This window comes from Taudactylus pleione, unplaced genomic scaffold (assembly GCF_031769625.1).
Source record: "Taudactylus pleione unplaced genomic scaffold, aTauple2 ptg000381l, whole genome shotgun sequence".
NCBI classification, from domain to species: domain Eukaryota; kingdom Metazoa; phylum Chordata; class Amphibia; order Anura; family Myobatrachidae; genus Taudactylus; species Taudactylus pleione.
The window spans coordinates 11,461,938-11,477,485 of record NW_028284782.1 but is presented as its reverse complement, the minus strand read 5'-3'; the positions used below and the strand labels follow the sequence as shown (position 1 = coordinate 11,477,485).

General features: G+C 43.6%; 1 protein-coding gene across 5 annotated transcripts in view; it reads left to right on the top strand.

Annotated features, from left to right (window-relative positions):
* Window positions 1-15,548, top strand: part of ARHGEF9 (Cdc42 guanine nucleotide exchange factor 9) — a 500,659-nt gene that overhangs the window by 268,828 nt on the left and 216,283 nt on the right. The window lies entirely within an intron of this gene.

The window sequence follows — 15,548 nt, the reverse complement described above, 5'->3', positions numbered from 1 at the left end:
TATTTAACCCTTTCACTGACTGAGAGGCTTTTCAACACATTGTCCAGCAATGCATTGTCACCTATTTTACGGTGAGGCTTAAAACTTCCTAGCTGGGTGAGGTTTCAGTGTTCTGTCTTATATGTGGAAAATAGGAATGAAGAATGTAGAAAACTCCCTATTACATTTATCCGTATAAGATAAACCATTTTTTTGAAGCAGCGGGTGATAAATTGCCATTTAGATTGTCACCATTTGTTTTTAAGTCAGTCTTCTGTCAAGTCAATCTATTTAGGTGAAACTGTGCGTACATGCGATGCAATATTGAATATTGAAAAGAAAAAAATAAGATTGAATGGGGAGTTATTAATGATGTAAATGCTGTCACAGGCAAATTAGGGTCCTAAGCGACAATTGGCAATTAATACCTATGTGGAAAGTTAAACACAACATAAAATGGTGAGAAGCACTTGCAGGGGAAAGGAACACAGGTGGAAGATATCATGCTCTCATGTATAGCAAAATCACTGTAAGAAGTCACAATCATTTGTGTGGAAATAATTCATACCAAGTAAAAGACAAAGACTGGGTCCTGGTGATAAAGGGCTCTGGTGTTTTATCAGCTAAAGGCGATTGGATCTAGAATTGGGTTTTTATTTAGAAAAGCGATGCAGAGCTTTATCTTTGCTCTGTACACAGCGGGGCCGCACAGGGTCTGTGACTCGAATTCAAAATGCAAGTCTTATCAGCTCCCAAACCTACAGTACTCTCTGCTCTGCTTTTTGTTTTTTATAAGGTAGCGTTTAAAGTAAGGAGACTTTATGACCCTTAAAAGAGTGCTTGCTTTATTTTGGTATTGGTAGATGTTTTGTCCACCAGTTGGTATGTCTTACTGTGTTTGCATGTAGCCATTGACAGTACTGCAAAGCTTTGCATGTCATAAGTTGTAGTCTCCATTTGGTACAATTCATTATCTGCATTTTTGGAACAAAGGGATTATCATGTATGAATATTTATGGAATGATGGCAAAGAGAGAATCAAACTTACTTTTGCAGAAACCGTGTAACTAACATAGTTACGTAGTACTTATTTAGGCCACTATGTATCAAAGTGCAAGAAGCCACAAGTGCTAGTAGTGTTATTGCCTTCAGGAGCCCATGCCATGCAAAGGGAAGGGTATTTAACAAGGATCACAGCGGTACAAGCATCAGCACAATTCTGTTACCGCCATCTCAGTATGGCGATAATGCTTCAAACTTAGAAAATACCTTATTTTTTTTCAATGCTTCATTTATTTATTTATTTTTACATTTTTTATTTATTTTTAACTGTTTTTCATTACATTCAATAAGTAAAAGTGAAAGCGCAGGTCACTCCTGTCCTCTGAGTTAAACCCTACTTCTTGTGGCCATATATTTTATTGCTAAATTATGGTCATATGTGGTTTTATATTGCTGCAATAAGCAGCATTAGAAAGCTATCCTTTCGCCACATATCAGTAAATAGACTCCTTAGGGACAAAGAATACAAGAATAAGAAATTACTATGCTTGCAGGCATTAAATCTGCAGCTCATTTTCAGTCAGATGTACATATTTATCAGTTTCCCCTGATGTCCTGGGACAGTTATGCTATTTAAAGGATTGAAGCAGAAAAATTTTATCTTTTACAATGTTATTTTTTTTTATTATTTAAAAGGGGACAACTGCATGTTGCTGTCTTTCCTGTTCTATATAATGGGTGCAATTGTCCGATTGTAGTTTGTACAAGTGAAGTTTTATTGACAGTCCGTATTTAAAATCCAATGGTCATATCAAATTGGAGAGTGTTTTGTTCTATGCCTTATTAGATATAAATGTTCAGGCCAATCTGTATCATACCATACCATGGTCCTCAGCAGACACATCTCATCCTATACTCTCCATAGCTTAATAAACCGAAGATGAAACAATCTCTTTCATACACTCCATCTCTTACAATCATTAGCATTCGTTTTGTATGCACATTACCCAATGCACCCAGGGCCGATGCTACCTCTACATTAGCCTAGACCAGTGTTTCCCATCTCCAGTCCTTAGGGACCCCTAACAGTGCTCAACCTGCAAATCTTTTAAAATGTGTCAGCCAGTAATGAATGGGCCTGTATTCCAACTATGAGATCTGTAAAACATGCACTGTTAGGGTTCCCTGAGGACTAGAGTTGGGAAACACTGGCCTAGACAGTCTCCTAAGGTGCCAAGATTTAGACGGCATCAAAAACATTGAATGAAATTCGGTTACAACTGTGGACGTAGAGGGCAGCTGCTGCTTATTAATACAGCACCTTGCACTCTGTAACAAACTGCTGGCAACCCTGCTCCTAAAGTGCACTAAACCTGTCAGATGCACCAGTCTAGCAGTCCAGTGTTCTGACGTAATGTGTAAGGTATATGTAAAAAAAACCAGAAGATGGCTTGTTTAGTAAACCATACCGCACTCCACCACTTTCTCTTGCCTCACGGCACTGAGATTCACTCTCACACTGCTTGCTTTACTCTTACTTGGTTTATATCGATTTCCCTGAAAATGAAGTACCAAATTAAATATGATTAGCTTTGTCCAAGTGTCAGGGCCAAGCAGGAACATTTGCACGTGTAGTGGCCGGTGTGAGAGGTCTTAGCTGACATATTAGTATAAAGATAATATTCATAAACAGCAGGATGTCAGTTTTCTCTCTGTTTATTGCTCCCTCATTAAGGACAGCAGCCATTGCAGATGCAGCCAGGCCTTGAGTTTTCTTAGCTAACTGTAGTCATGGTAATAAGTTGCCAGCTATCAGATCTGGAAAGTGTTCAGCAGTAAAACATCTTACACTTGCTGCAGCTTATCTACCGGCGGCTGCTACTCCCTTATTGCCCAAATTGAGGCTTGGAGGACTGTGTGGAGGGGGGAGGGGGGGGGGTGTGCATATGTAGCCCGCCAGTATTTCACTTGCAACTTAGGGCGCAGATCTTTATTATGGGGGTATAGAAATTCTGGCTGAAATATGTAAGGGCAAATAGTGTCAAAAGTGTACGCAGTCAGTGCTGATGGGAGGTTCTGTTGTTAGAGCTCTGCTATTGGGTCTGTCGGATAGTGTTATAAAATGTATTAATCAGTTTTCATTTTTGTCATTATTAATATATCGTTTGTAATGGTTGTCGCTGTCAATATTAGAACCAATTCTATTTCCAGTGTGTGGGGTTTTAGCTCCTTATTAATTTCTTTTGATCCATTTTACATATTCTTTATCTTTGATAAATGCACAGTGGTCAACTTATCATATCTGAATTAAGCAAGAAAATAGTAGATGTTCATTTGGATGAGTTGGGGCTGACCGTCAGTTTGGCCACCACTGCTCTAAATAGAGACATTCTGCAGACTATGGTAATATTTTTGTAGTCCTAACATTGTGACCCCAGCATAGAGTTTCTGCTGTCTTTTCGCAGCTAGATTAGCCTGTAGACACAGCTCTGTGTCTGCTCCATGGTAAGAGTTCTCAAACTTTCCCTCATTTTATAAGCGATAATCTGTACCATAAGATGCTTGTTTTTTCCTGCTAGGCGCCATGAAGCACAGAATTTTCCATAAAGTACTCCAACATACCACTGACTCAGACCCCTAATTACTCCAAAATTCCCCCACTTGCAGTTACACACCCACTAGCAACAAAACACCCCCACAACCAACTCAGTCTCCCACTTACCTTATCACTTGGGAGCTTATTCTGAGTTGCACACAAGTTGGCAGTAATTACACTTGTCCTGTCTGCATTGACATTAATTGGGATATTCAGCGATATGCTGAGTTGCGCCCATCTGTGCAACCAAAATGCGCCTACCTGTATGTTTGTTGAAATTGCCGCTATCATTATCAGCACCGCTTCAACATGCCCTCTCTCACCTGAGCCTACATGCAAAATCTGCGTTGCAGCCCAGTTATTCCCATTCAGCTGCAAGTGGAGTTGGTGCTGAGATCATGATTCATACGACTCCGTATCACCTATAGATACGTGCAGTCAGCTACAGAGCATGCACAGTGCATGTAAATTAGACGGTGTAAACCTCACTCTGTGACCCGCACAGGACTTAGGGGACCTACATTATTCTCCCATTACATTCGGTTTTATTTTTTGCTTTACAACATAAAGCAAAACTTTAGTCAGAGCAGGGGCATGAGGTATATTGTATATAGCAATGCACTAGGGAGCATGTTGCAGCTTTTTCTCTCTCTGCCAAACAATCATTCTCCTGCATATGCTAGGTACACACTACGTGATATATCCTTCAATCAGCTGACGAATGACCTATCGCATAGCGCATCGGCAGATGTGTAGAGAAGATATGTCTGCGAACGACGACGTTCACAGACATATCGCATCTGTCCTGCAGCACAGCCGATGTGGATATATCAGCACTTCTGGCTGTGTGTACTGTACAGACGACCCCCCGACCGCCCGTACATTTGCTGCAGGGACTCACAGGAGACTGACATCTCAACTGGGTGGGCAAATTTAAATACCTGCCCAATTGTGATGTCAGCATAGACACATGGAGTGGCTTGTCTTACCAGTCTGCCGCTCGGTCTGCCGATCCCTCTCGCCCAGGTGTGTATCGGCCTTTACAAAACTACATTAGATTGATCTTGAGGAGGGCCATGTTATTTGAAGGCGTTAGACATACCTGTATATATGCTTTATCTTGTGCCCTGATGACAGTAGCACTCACCTGTGCATACGCACACATGTCATTGTGAGATTTGGGAACTATGTAACACCTCTTATTGTGTCTTTTGTCACATGTTGTTTTATTTACAATGGCGTGCAGACTGAGGTTAGAGAAACATTCATGGGCAGGTTACATTCATTTTATGTAGCTGTCTCAAGATGGTGCCTGTATTTTATTCTCACAATAGTAAAAGCATGTATTCTGCTTGGGAGAATGTTCTAATGTTTGAGATGCAGAGGTGTATGACACAAGTACTGTAATTGTTTATTTACCATTGCTAGGTTTCTGGCTGCCACCTGTAATCATATTTTTCCTTCTTCTTAAAGTCAGTTCATTGCAAATGTGCAGCCAGTTAACTCTTTCATTGCACTTAGAGCTTGTAATATATTACACTGGTTACACGACTGAACTTATTGCCGTTCATGAGTGCAGTGAAAGCTGGGGCTAGAATGTTGGCTATAAGTATTTTCTTCAAGGATATGTGTACAGCTTTTCCCCCTCACAGAAACCTGTTGCCATGGCAATCTGCATCTCCCTATAGACACTGCAACACAAGGTAGCTCAAGAACTGCTCATAGCATCTGCACAGGGGAGTATAGAATGCACCAATTCTGTCATTCCAGGGTTCACCTCAATCCCTGGCTTGTCAGCAACAACATTAGTTTCCTTTTGGCTCCCCGTGCTTTTCTTCTTTGATTTTATTTTAACCTTTAGAAATGGGCTAATGTGAAACAACATAAATTACCAGAGTGAATGGATTACAATAGCATGCATACCTCTATAGATTTCTAGGCACAATACAACTGGCCAGTGTGACTTCTTTTGACGGTTCCCAGTCTCTTCACTTTTAAAGCAATGCAGTCATGATTTTTAAGTGATGAAATAAACCAGCGTTACCTTGAATCAGAACCTTTGTGGTTTGCTCCTAATTCATCCCCCTATTATGAGAGGAGGTTGCTAGAAACTGTTATCAGGAGATAGCAGAAGAATATAGTCAGGTGACAGTAGACTGAGGTGCTCTATCATAGGCAATCAGCTGTGGCTAGGTCCCCTGCAGCTAAATGACCCTGACGTCATCATGTACTGTCCACGAGGACATCTATTTGGAATAGTAACCAGTGGCAAGCAGAGAGGAGCGAGCCACCATGCCCGAAGCATGGCGAGTGAAGCGAGCCCGCAAGGGTACATGTTTCTACTGTTGGTGGCGGATACTACATTTGAGACGAAATAACAGCGCTGTCACAGCATGGAATCGCACTTCCGTCCTCACTCATCGTCAAGTCCGGGTCGATAAGATGAAGGGGATCTAGGCTCAACCATAGGCAATCTGTCTTGGCTTCATAGAGCATTGTAACAAATTATAAAGAGTAACTACAAGGACATTTGGAATTAATGTTTGGACTGTCTTACATCAGTTAGATTTGTGATGGATAGTGCCCTCTATTTTTGCTTAAGCTTGTAGTACTTACATCATGTGGGACTTCAGCAGGTATAGAGACAATTTTAACAATATAATTCCTGTTACATCAGTGGCACTAAGCTAGTGGCTTTAGTCAGTACTGCTCAAATCTACTTGGACAGAAACACAGGAAATATGTATAAGTGGAGATCTCCATTTGTTCTCATTCACGAAACAATAATCATGATTTTCTTTTCAAATAAAATGTTGATTGTAGAGGGTTTTTTTATCTTCCAGATTTAGGGCCTGATTCAGAGCCGCTCGCTCTGACAGAGCGCTCGCTCTGAATCAGGGCCGGGCTTTTTTTCCTTTTTGGAGCGGCCTCTTGGCCGCTCACATAGCTGTAGGTGACCACCCATAGCTATAGTGAGCGGCCATGATGATGGTCGCGATGGGCTTGCGACGAGACCCTTGTGGTAGGGTCTCGTTCATTGCAAGCCCAAGAGAGCTTTCGGCTCTAACAGAGCCGGAAGCTCTCCACTGACATCACTTGTGATGTCAGTGGGGCCGCCACCAAACGGCAGGCGTTCTCATGGGAACGCCTCCGTTTGGGCTGCCACCCCCCCGGCCCGCCCACAAAAGGGGGCAAGCTGTCAACTCGATATCGACAGCACGCCCGCTGTGGTGCGAGACCCGGAGCGACGTATTGCCCGTCGCTAGCCGGGCCTCGCGCATGCGCACGATGGAGCTGGCTCCGACGTGCGAATGCGCTGTGGGCCACCATTGACCCGGTTGCGAGCGCTCAGCGCTTGTGACCGGGTCTTAATCAGGCCCTTAGACCCATGATATATATGGATTAGTGGGAATATATTTATTTAATGTTTTGCATCAGTTACAATACAATAATAAACATGTTTATATCCATGGAGTGTCCCAGATTTCTATATAGGAAGTAGGAGTGCTAAATCGGTCCATGCTTAGCTGTGCCTTTATCCTTTACTTCTTTCATTACTTCTGTTTCTCTAACTTATGGTGCTCGTATGTGCACTGCTGAATGCAGCTTCCCGATGGTCGGGAATCTGCGCATTCGCCTGATCCATACTGCGCATGTGCAGTACGGGTCCTGTGTGATCGCATGCAGACTGGCAGCAGACTGTCAGTAATTGACAATCTGCTGCCATTTGTGGGCAGAATGGAGTGGCGACGGTGCTTGGTTTCCCAAAACAGAGGCGTGTCTCTGCCATTGGGGGGGAGGTCAGGGGTCAGGATCTCTGTCAGCTGATGGTGATTTTCTTGCCTCTTTATTGTAACTGCGGCGGCCGACTTGCATGACCCCATGGGTCACTCAGCCGGCCGATGTTATTGCAGATTATCCGTTGCTGCGTTCTTGCAATAGTGGAATTGTAAAGTTGCTTGTGTGCAATTCCGTCCTGTGCTGAATCAGACCCTTAGTTTACCATTGCTGTGCAGTAATACCAGCGAGGCAGTATCTTGGCTATGACCATACACTCTGATGCCTGAAGTGTTTATGTGACCAGGCTGTCTAATACAAATTCTCTTACATTGCATGATGTTGATCTTCCTATACCTGAAGTAAATAGTATATTTCCGGACCCCTGCTATCTTATGACAATCATAGTAGATCACATTTTTGCCGTAACAGTTCCTGGGTTTGCTGCTCTGAGAAAAGTGTACATGTAATAGAGCACCATTGTACAGAGTAGTGGAGTATCGCTCTCAGAGTCCACTTCCCCACATACACTCTGGCTACTGTATTGTATTTAGTATGCACAGTGTTCTGCAGTAAGATAGACTTAGCAGTTTGCCTTTGTTATCTATACTTTTTCAGAATATTAATAAAGTCTTACATTAATTTCATTGTGTCTTTCAAGTAATCTTTAGTTTACAATAATATAAGTTTGTTCCAGTAATAGAATGGGCAGTACACAGTATCTTAATGTACAGTACGTCCTACACTACACCGCAAAACCTGTACATATTTCTGCATAGCAGGGACATTGTAGTAAATGGTCATTAGCTGTCAGAGTAGCTGTTTTATATGATTACCCTCAATTATGCAAATACTTAACCAGTTATCACGTTATATCTTCCTGTATGAGTGATATGTTGGAGTACAATTGCATAATGTAGTATATTTGTTAAGTCATTTATTTGGGATACAGAAAATGCCTCCGGTCAGTGACATAGCATAATATCTGACACAAGAAAAGATAGTACAGGCGACAGGTTATGTACCAACTCTAGCAGGTTCATAGATTTGTTTTAGCAAAAAATAAATGTAATGCTTTTTATCTTGAATAAAACAAACAACCAAAAAAAAACTAATTGGAATCCTAGAGAATAAAAGAGTTTGTGCAGAACAACATGCTGTGATGGAGTGGGATAACCGTGACAGTCTGCCCTATTGTAACTTCATTCAAATACATAAATGTTTAATATTATATTTCTTCATCTTTATTTTAATAACTAGCACAAGTGCCTCATTGTTGCAAATGAATATTGCATAACTGTATTCAGCATATGTTAGATATTGAGGTACTGGTATATATATAAATGTAGCATATATAAAGTTGGTCATAAATTGCTTATGATAGAGCGATCCAGCTCTTCAGTCAAGGAAGCATAATCATGTGGTGGACATTGGTGATATCATGTGTCATCGCTACTAGAGTTTAGTTGGATGACAATCCTCATTTCATGCAGTGGTTTTCTATCTGTATTTCATAGTTATTATTCAAGTTTTATAACCTGAGCAGAATCCATTTATCAGAGTTAAAGCTGTTTATGTAGTATTAATTATTTTATTCAGGTAGTCAATTGTATTTGGAAACTATTTTGACAAAAATGTGATCAGACGAATATACCACATGGCTGTTGTTAAAGCTATGAGCATGTATAAAGTGGCAGCCACAAGCACAGTACCTATGTAAGCTTATGTGCAACATGCTAGCTACAAATCTTATTTTCTGGCTGTAGTTGGGAACTGCAGTCAGTGATTATATAGCTGCATTGGAGATCAGCTGCTGTGAAGGGTTGGGTATGATGTGTCAACAGTCATAATGTTCACAGTGATTAAATGTTGGCATTTTAGAATGTTGACATATCCTCCCTGGTGGCCCAGCAGTGCCTTACCTGCTCCAGGTGGCTGCAGTGAAGCTTCCTTATCTGGGCGATCATTACTTCTGGGTCAGGCCTCCGATCCTCTGGCGTTCAGGTGAGTATTTTTTGCTATCCCTAACTCTAACGTTTATGGGGACCCCAGGGCAACTAACTTGTGTTGGCTCCCACCAATAAAATTGCCCCACCTTCCCACCATCACCATTTTATGGCCCCTGCCCCAATAGTTACCTTACCTTGGACTGTGCTCCTTGTCTGGCACCTAAAGAAGCACCATCAGCTAAAAGATTATGGCCATGGGGAGGCCTCCAATGCGTGAGAGTTCCTGGATGACCGCTACGTCAACCCCACCTATAGATAGTAATAGTGTAACTTGTCATATCAGAACTGCAATACAATATAAATGGATGTAACCTCTTTAGGAACATTACACGTCAGTAAATTACAGACATGGTAGAACGATGACACTGAGCAAGAATAAAGCAATTCACTGTTTCAAGCAGTGCCGTAACAGGGCTTCCAAGCGCCCTGTGCCGGACCCGTCCATGATGTTGTGTAGAGGGAACAAGGCCGCCTGCACTGGGAAGTGCAGCAGCGCCCAGAGCATCCTCAGGACTCTCTACATGGCTATACTTAGAGGCAGCAGGGTGAATGGAATGCTTGGAGCATTCAAAGAACATTGCAGATTGTACTGCCGCAGTGATAGTGGCTGCAGTATGCCGTTTCAGGTACCCTGCTAGCCCGAAGCAAGGCTTGGTAAGTTGTAGGCAGAGAAAGGCAATTTAACACCCAATAACACTGTAACCAATATAAGCACACAGTATCAGAGTCAATGACTGGGTCTTGGGGGCAGGGCAGTTCAAGAAAGGGTGGGGACCAGTGTACAGTCTGTGCAGGCAGCCCTTTTTGCAGGCACATGTCACTGGTAGACTTTAGCTAGACTCTAGGCCTGTACCTGTAGTACACATTTGCACATTTCCAGTAATATTGTACTAGCACCATGTTCCCGATGATATCTGCGGTGCCGACAGAGGTAAGTATTGTGAGTGCATGCAGGGTGTGCAGTGTGCATACCCTGCAACCATTATAGATATGCCCTTGCTCCATACCCCATCCATCTCTCCCTCTCTTCTTCTCTCTCTTTTTCTCCATCTCTGCATCCCTTCTTTCCCTCTCTATCCCTCATCTGTCTCTCTAGATCTCTCCCCCTCGTTTTCTCTACCCCTCTCTTACCTTCTTTACCCATATGTGCACCACCAAGGGGCATTGTGTGCATGGTGTCCATTGCACTTGGGCTAGATGGACACCATACACAATGCTAAATGACAGGCATAGAGGCTTTCCTCCCATTGTAGTTCTCTGCAGTCATGCACACTATTGACACATTAGAAGACGCTGGGCAAACAAACTATATTTGCTTTTCATTTTCTTTTTTTTTACATATAATTTTTTTTTCATTTTAACTTTAGAACAGTGTTCCTTTCAATATTTAAATCATATTGTTGTCTTCTTGTGACTTTGGACAATCACTTTAGAGGAAAGGGCTCTGTAACCTAATGTAACTAAGAAGACGTATGCTCTCAGGGCCTGATTCAGCATGGATTGCAAGTGCGATTACACACGCAGACGGCTGATTTGTGCATACTGCGCATGCATATGCATCGCAGTGCGCTTGGCAAAGGCTCCACAGAGACTACGCAGACTGATCGCAGAGTGATTGACAGGAAGTGAGGGGGTGGTGATGGAAGGGTGATCGCCGAAACTCAGGTGTGCCAGCGCGTTTGAACGCAGATACAGGGGGCGTGCAGAAATTAGCCACTGCGATGGCATACACAGCTTGAGCTATCACTGCGTGCGATGAGATTAGCAATTTCTGAGTAAGGTCAGGGCTGCTGTAATTCTGCGTGAGGGACCGATGGTACTCCATGTTACTGATGTTTGTGAAGGATTAGTGGGAGGCAGTGGGCGTCTCTATGGTGGCAGTGCGACGGCTTTGCGATTGCAATCATTAGCATATTTTTGCAGCAGACCTGCGTGTGAATACGAAGCTGTGATCTCAATAGCGATCTTTACTGACTCAGGCCCTCAGTTTGTAGAGCAATATGCTTGGACAATCACTAGAAAAATCCTATTAAATGCTGTATGTTACAACAACCTTTTTTGTATCAATTTTCAAAATGTCCCTGTCTGTCTCCCTGCGTCCATTGTAAAATATTTGAGCGTGGCTCGGCAGAACAACAGTGCCTGAAAATATTGTTCCTTACTTAAACTAGAATTTTCTATATAGTAAGGAACACATTAGTACATAGTAAATATATACTTTTGCAGATGGGGTTTCGCAATTGCATGCAGCTCCAGCTGTTGTGGGGAAGTAATATATCAGCAACAATTGAAATGAGCGAAGGTTAGAGATTTAAGGATGTTGTCACAGATGCAGTTTACAGTGAGAAATATTGTACCACTTTACAAAAGCAGCCATATATATATATATTATTATTTTTTTAATACCAGAAGTATGTATTTCCATTGCATTTATTCAGGATTCATTTTAGGAGAGCGTGTATCTGTGTTACGCATTTACTTTGTGCGTCATGCATGACTGAATGTTGTAGCTGTAATTTGGCCCACTCAGTGTTCTACTTTACTGTAATCTATAATCCCTCATACAGAGATAAAGGGTCTGATGCAGAGTTGGTGTATATTGCTCAAAAGAATCGTGCACTGAAAACAATGCGTCTGCTCTCCCATATGCAGTGTTCTCACCGCGTCTCCGTGTGTAGCATATACACCTGGTTTGATGCTAGTCATGCGTTTGTACCTACCGTATACTGGGCCTGATTCAAAGGTGCCGCAGTGTGACTGCACCTTAATGTAATGCCACAGCCGATGGTTCTCGTAATGAGACGTGTCCGGCTGCGCAGCTAATCCTCCGCTGTGCATATTAAGACGCACCATCAATCATACCGTCGGAGATTGCACCAGTCTGAACATGGCCAGAACTGTGTCAGTGCAACTGTGTCTTAAGACGGAGTCACTGAACATGACACCTGTTGGGCAAGCCACCAATGCTGTTGCCTCCCAGAAATGCCCACCGATATTGCTTGGTTCTTTCTGCAATTTCAGTCTGCAGTAACCATTGGGGCTCATGCGCACTGTGACTTGGATGCATCCGGCATGGACACTGCATGCACCTCTGGATCAGGCCCACTATGTGCAAAAGATGAGCCTCCAAAGATGGGAATTTTCACTTAAATCCTGTTCTGCATCATCCGCAATTTGCATGAACATGACCTCTCTGACCTTTGCTTAAGTGAGAATGTCCCGTCACGACCCAGTCCCTGCTCCCCAATATTAAGTGTAGATGCCATTGAAATGGATATGACTCTCCATTGCTCGTACTTGCTTGTGTCCATTTTCAGGGTTTGTGCAGAGCAAATTCATACACTATATGCTTCACAAACTGGCTCATGTTCAATTCTACATCAGCTTGAAGTGTGTAGTTAGCAGGGCCAGATTAAAGCTCGAGGGGACCCAAAGAGCAACTAAGATGTAGGGGCCCCCTTCTAGCCACATGAAGCCCACCAACCACCCCACTCCACCGCCCAAGCCAAACGGAGCCCTACTGCCTCTACATCCTCCCCCCGATTACTTACTTGCTGTCACCTCCTGATTCCGGCAGAGCTGTTCTGTAGTCCCCTCATCAGCGTCAGTGTCAAGTCATGTGACGCCGATGAGGGGACTCGAGAGCTGCCTTGTGCTGTATGCAGCTGGCCCCCATCTGGGAACAGGTGCCACTGTGTGAGGGGCCCCTGTGTGTGAGTGATTGACAGGAAGTGGTCGTTTGGGGGTGTTGACGGGGGGCGGATTGGGGAAATGCAGGCGTGCCGGTGCGTTTGAATGCCGCTACAGGGGCGTGCAGAAATTAGCCACTGCGATGGAATACGCAGCTTGAGCTGTCGCTGCGTGCGATGAGGTTAGCAAATTCTGAGTAAGGTCAGACCTGTTGTAATTGTGTGTGAGGCTCCGATGGTACTCCATGTTACCAATGGTTTTGCAGACTTGCAATGTATTACGTTTGTGAGTAAGGGGAAGTGTGCGTCCTTATGTTGGGCTGCGACAGCATTGCGATTGCAAACATTAGCATATTTTCATAGTGGGTCTGCGTGCGTAATCGTAGCTACGATCGCAATAGCTATCCGTAATGAGTCAGGCCCTCTGTGCAGTATAAATGCATACCAGACTGTAAGCTCTCACAAACACGGTCCTTTCTAGACTTGTCTCACGTTTCCATCTTCTTCATCAACCGTGTTTGTACTTGTGATTACATTTTGTATCATTTGTAACTGACTTACTGCTTTTGAAATATATGTGGTGCCCTATATTAGTAATAACTAGCGACCCACCCCGGTTTCATATGGTAGCAATTTTGAATTTACGGTGACAGTCTTTTTTTAACTTATAAGGTCTTATAAAGTGTGCCCTGTAGATGGCATTAGTCAGTTCTTCTCCTGTTTTGACGTGACATGCAAAAGGGCCACGTAAAGTTGTCTCTGCTAAGGTCAACTCTGTCCATGTTAAGTGTAAGCCAAGAAAGCACTCGGACGTCTGTTTTTTCATTAACTTGCTTCACTAAAATCGTCACTGCTTGACTCCCTTTTGTCATACATTGATGTTTCGACCGCCTAAATCTTCTACGACAAATACATCCCACCCGTAAAGGGTATGAAGCCTAGGTGAAACGGGGTTGGAGCTAGGTGGCACCCCTATTTACGTCACTATGGGGTCGTGCCCAGCACTCTCCGAGATGCTGGGCATCCCCCAGGCACTCCCTACGCTACAGAATAGATGTTGTGCACATACGCACGGCATCTATTTGACCTCTGCTTGCCCACTCCCTGCTATGCAGAGCTGCGGTTTGTGCTCCCCCAACTTCCCGCCCAGTGGGACAGTCCCAGAAAAAAAGGACTGTCCTGTTAAATGCAGGACAGTTGGGAGGTATGCAAATACTCTATAGAATAGTGAAAACTCCATCAAAATCCATCCAGTGGTTCTCAAGATTAGACCGAACAAACAGACAAACGACTGCCAGGGACATTATGTTATACTATGTATAGATAATAATGACGATGATGATGATATGGACATTGCATGGATCTGTTATGCTACTTTTCCCAAGAATATGTTTTGGGGGTTTTTAGCATTGTAGTTGTTAATACTGTAAATAGGGCCTGATTGAGAGATGGATGGAATTGCAGAGCGGCACACAAGCGGCTGTGCAATTCCGTCCATCTTAAAGGCAAATACAGTTGGAGGTGCATCTGCGCGAACCCAGCACTGCGACTGAAGTCGCAGCCTGGCATCACCATCAGTCGCGATTGTTGTCCTTTGTGTACTTCTGGTTTTGAATGTTGGTTTTTCCTCTTCAGTTCATTAAATGGTTTAAAAAATGTACATGCAAAAATGCAACACACTACATTTTAGCATACTCACTGCCACTCTTCTGTTTCGCAGGGCATAACTGATATTTAATATTTCATCCATTATTTTATCTTTTTTTTTTGCCGTATTACCAACTTATAAATAACTAGCGACCCGTCCCGACTTCGTACGGTAGCAATTTCATCTCGCCACAACCTACAGCTGCAACATCTCACCACAGCCCCCTGCTTCTCACCACAGCATCCTGCTTCTTACTCCTGCTCCCTGCATTTCACCAAAACATCCTATATTTCACCACAGCCCCTTGCATCTCACCACAGGTCCCTTCTTCTCACTCCTGCTTATAACCACATCCGTCTGCATCACACCACAGACCTCTGCATCTCACCACAGCCCTCTGCTTCTCAGTCCTGCCCTCTGTATCTCATCAATGTCACCAAAACCCCCACTGCTGGTGCCCTGCAGCTGGCTGGGGCCTGGCCACTGGGATGTGCTGCGAATGGAAGGAGCATCATGCAAAATAAATTTGTATTGCAGCTACCATAGGCATTATCAGCAGCATGACCCCCAGGGCTGGGGCACCTGTGCATATATTCACAGCCACCATGTGCACCCCTCCTGGGCTGCCGAAATATGGCGATGAGCAATATCCTCTGCAAAATGTACCCTGTATTTTCTGGGCTTCCTGTTGAACTTCCTCGCTGTGGTGCCTCTGTCCAAGAACAGCGCTGACTTCCATGGGAGGTGCCTCCTGTACACCGAGGGCGTGTGGCTGAGCGGAAACATCACACTGAAGATAGAGCACTTCACGGTGTAAGAGTGGTGGCCGGAGTCCACCTGCAGGTTCA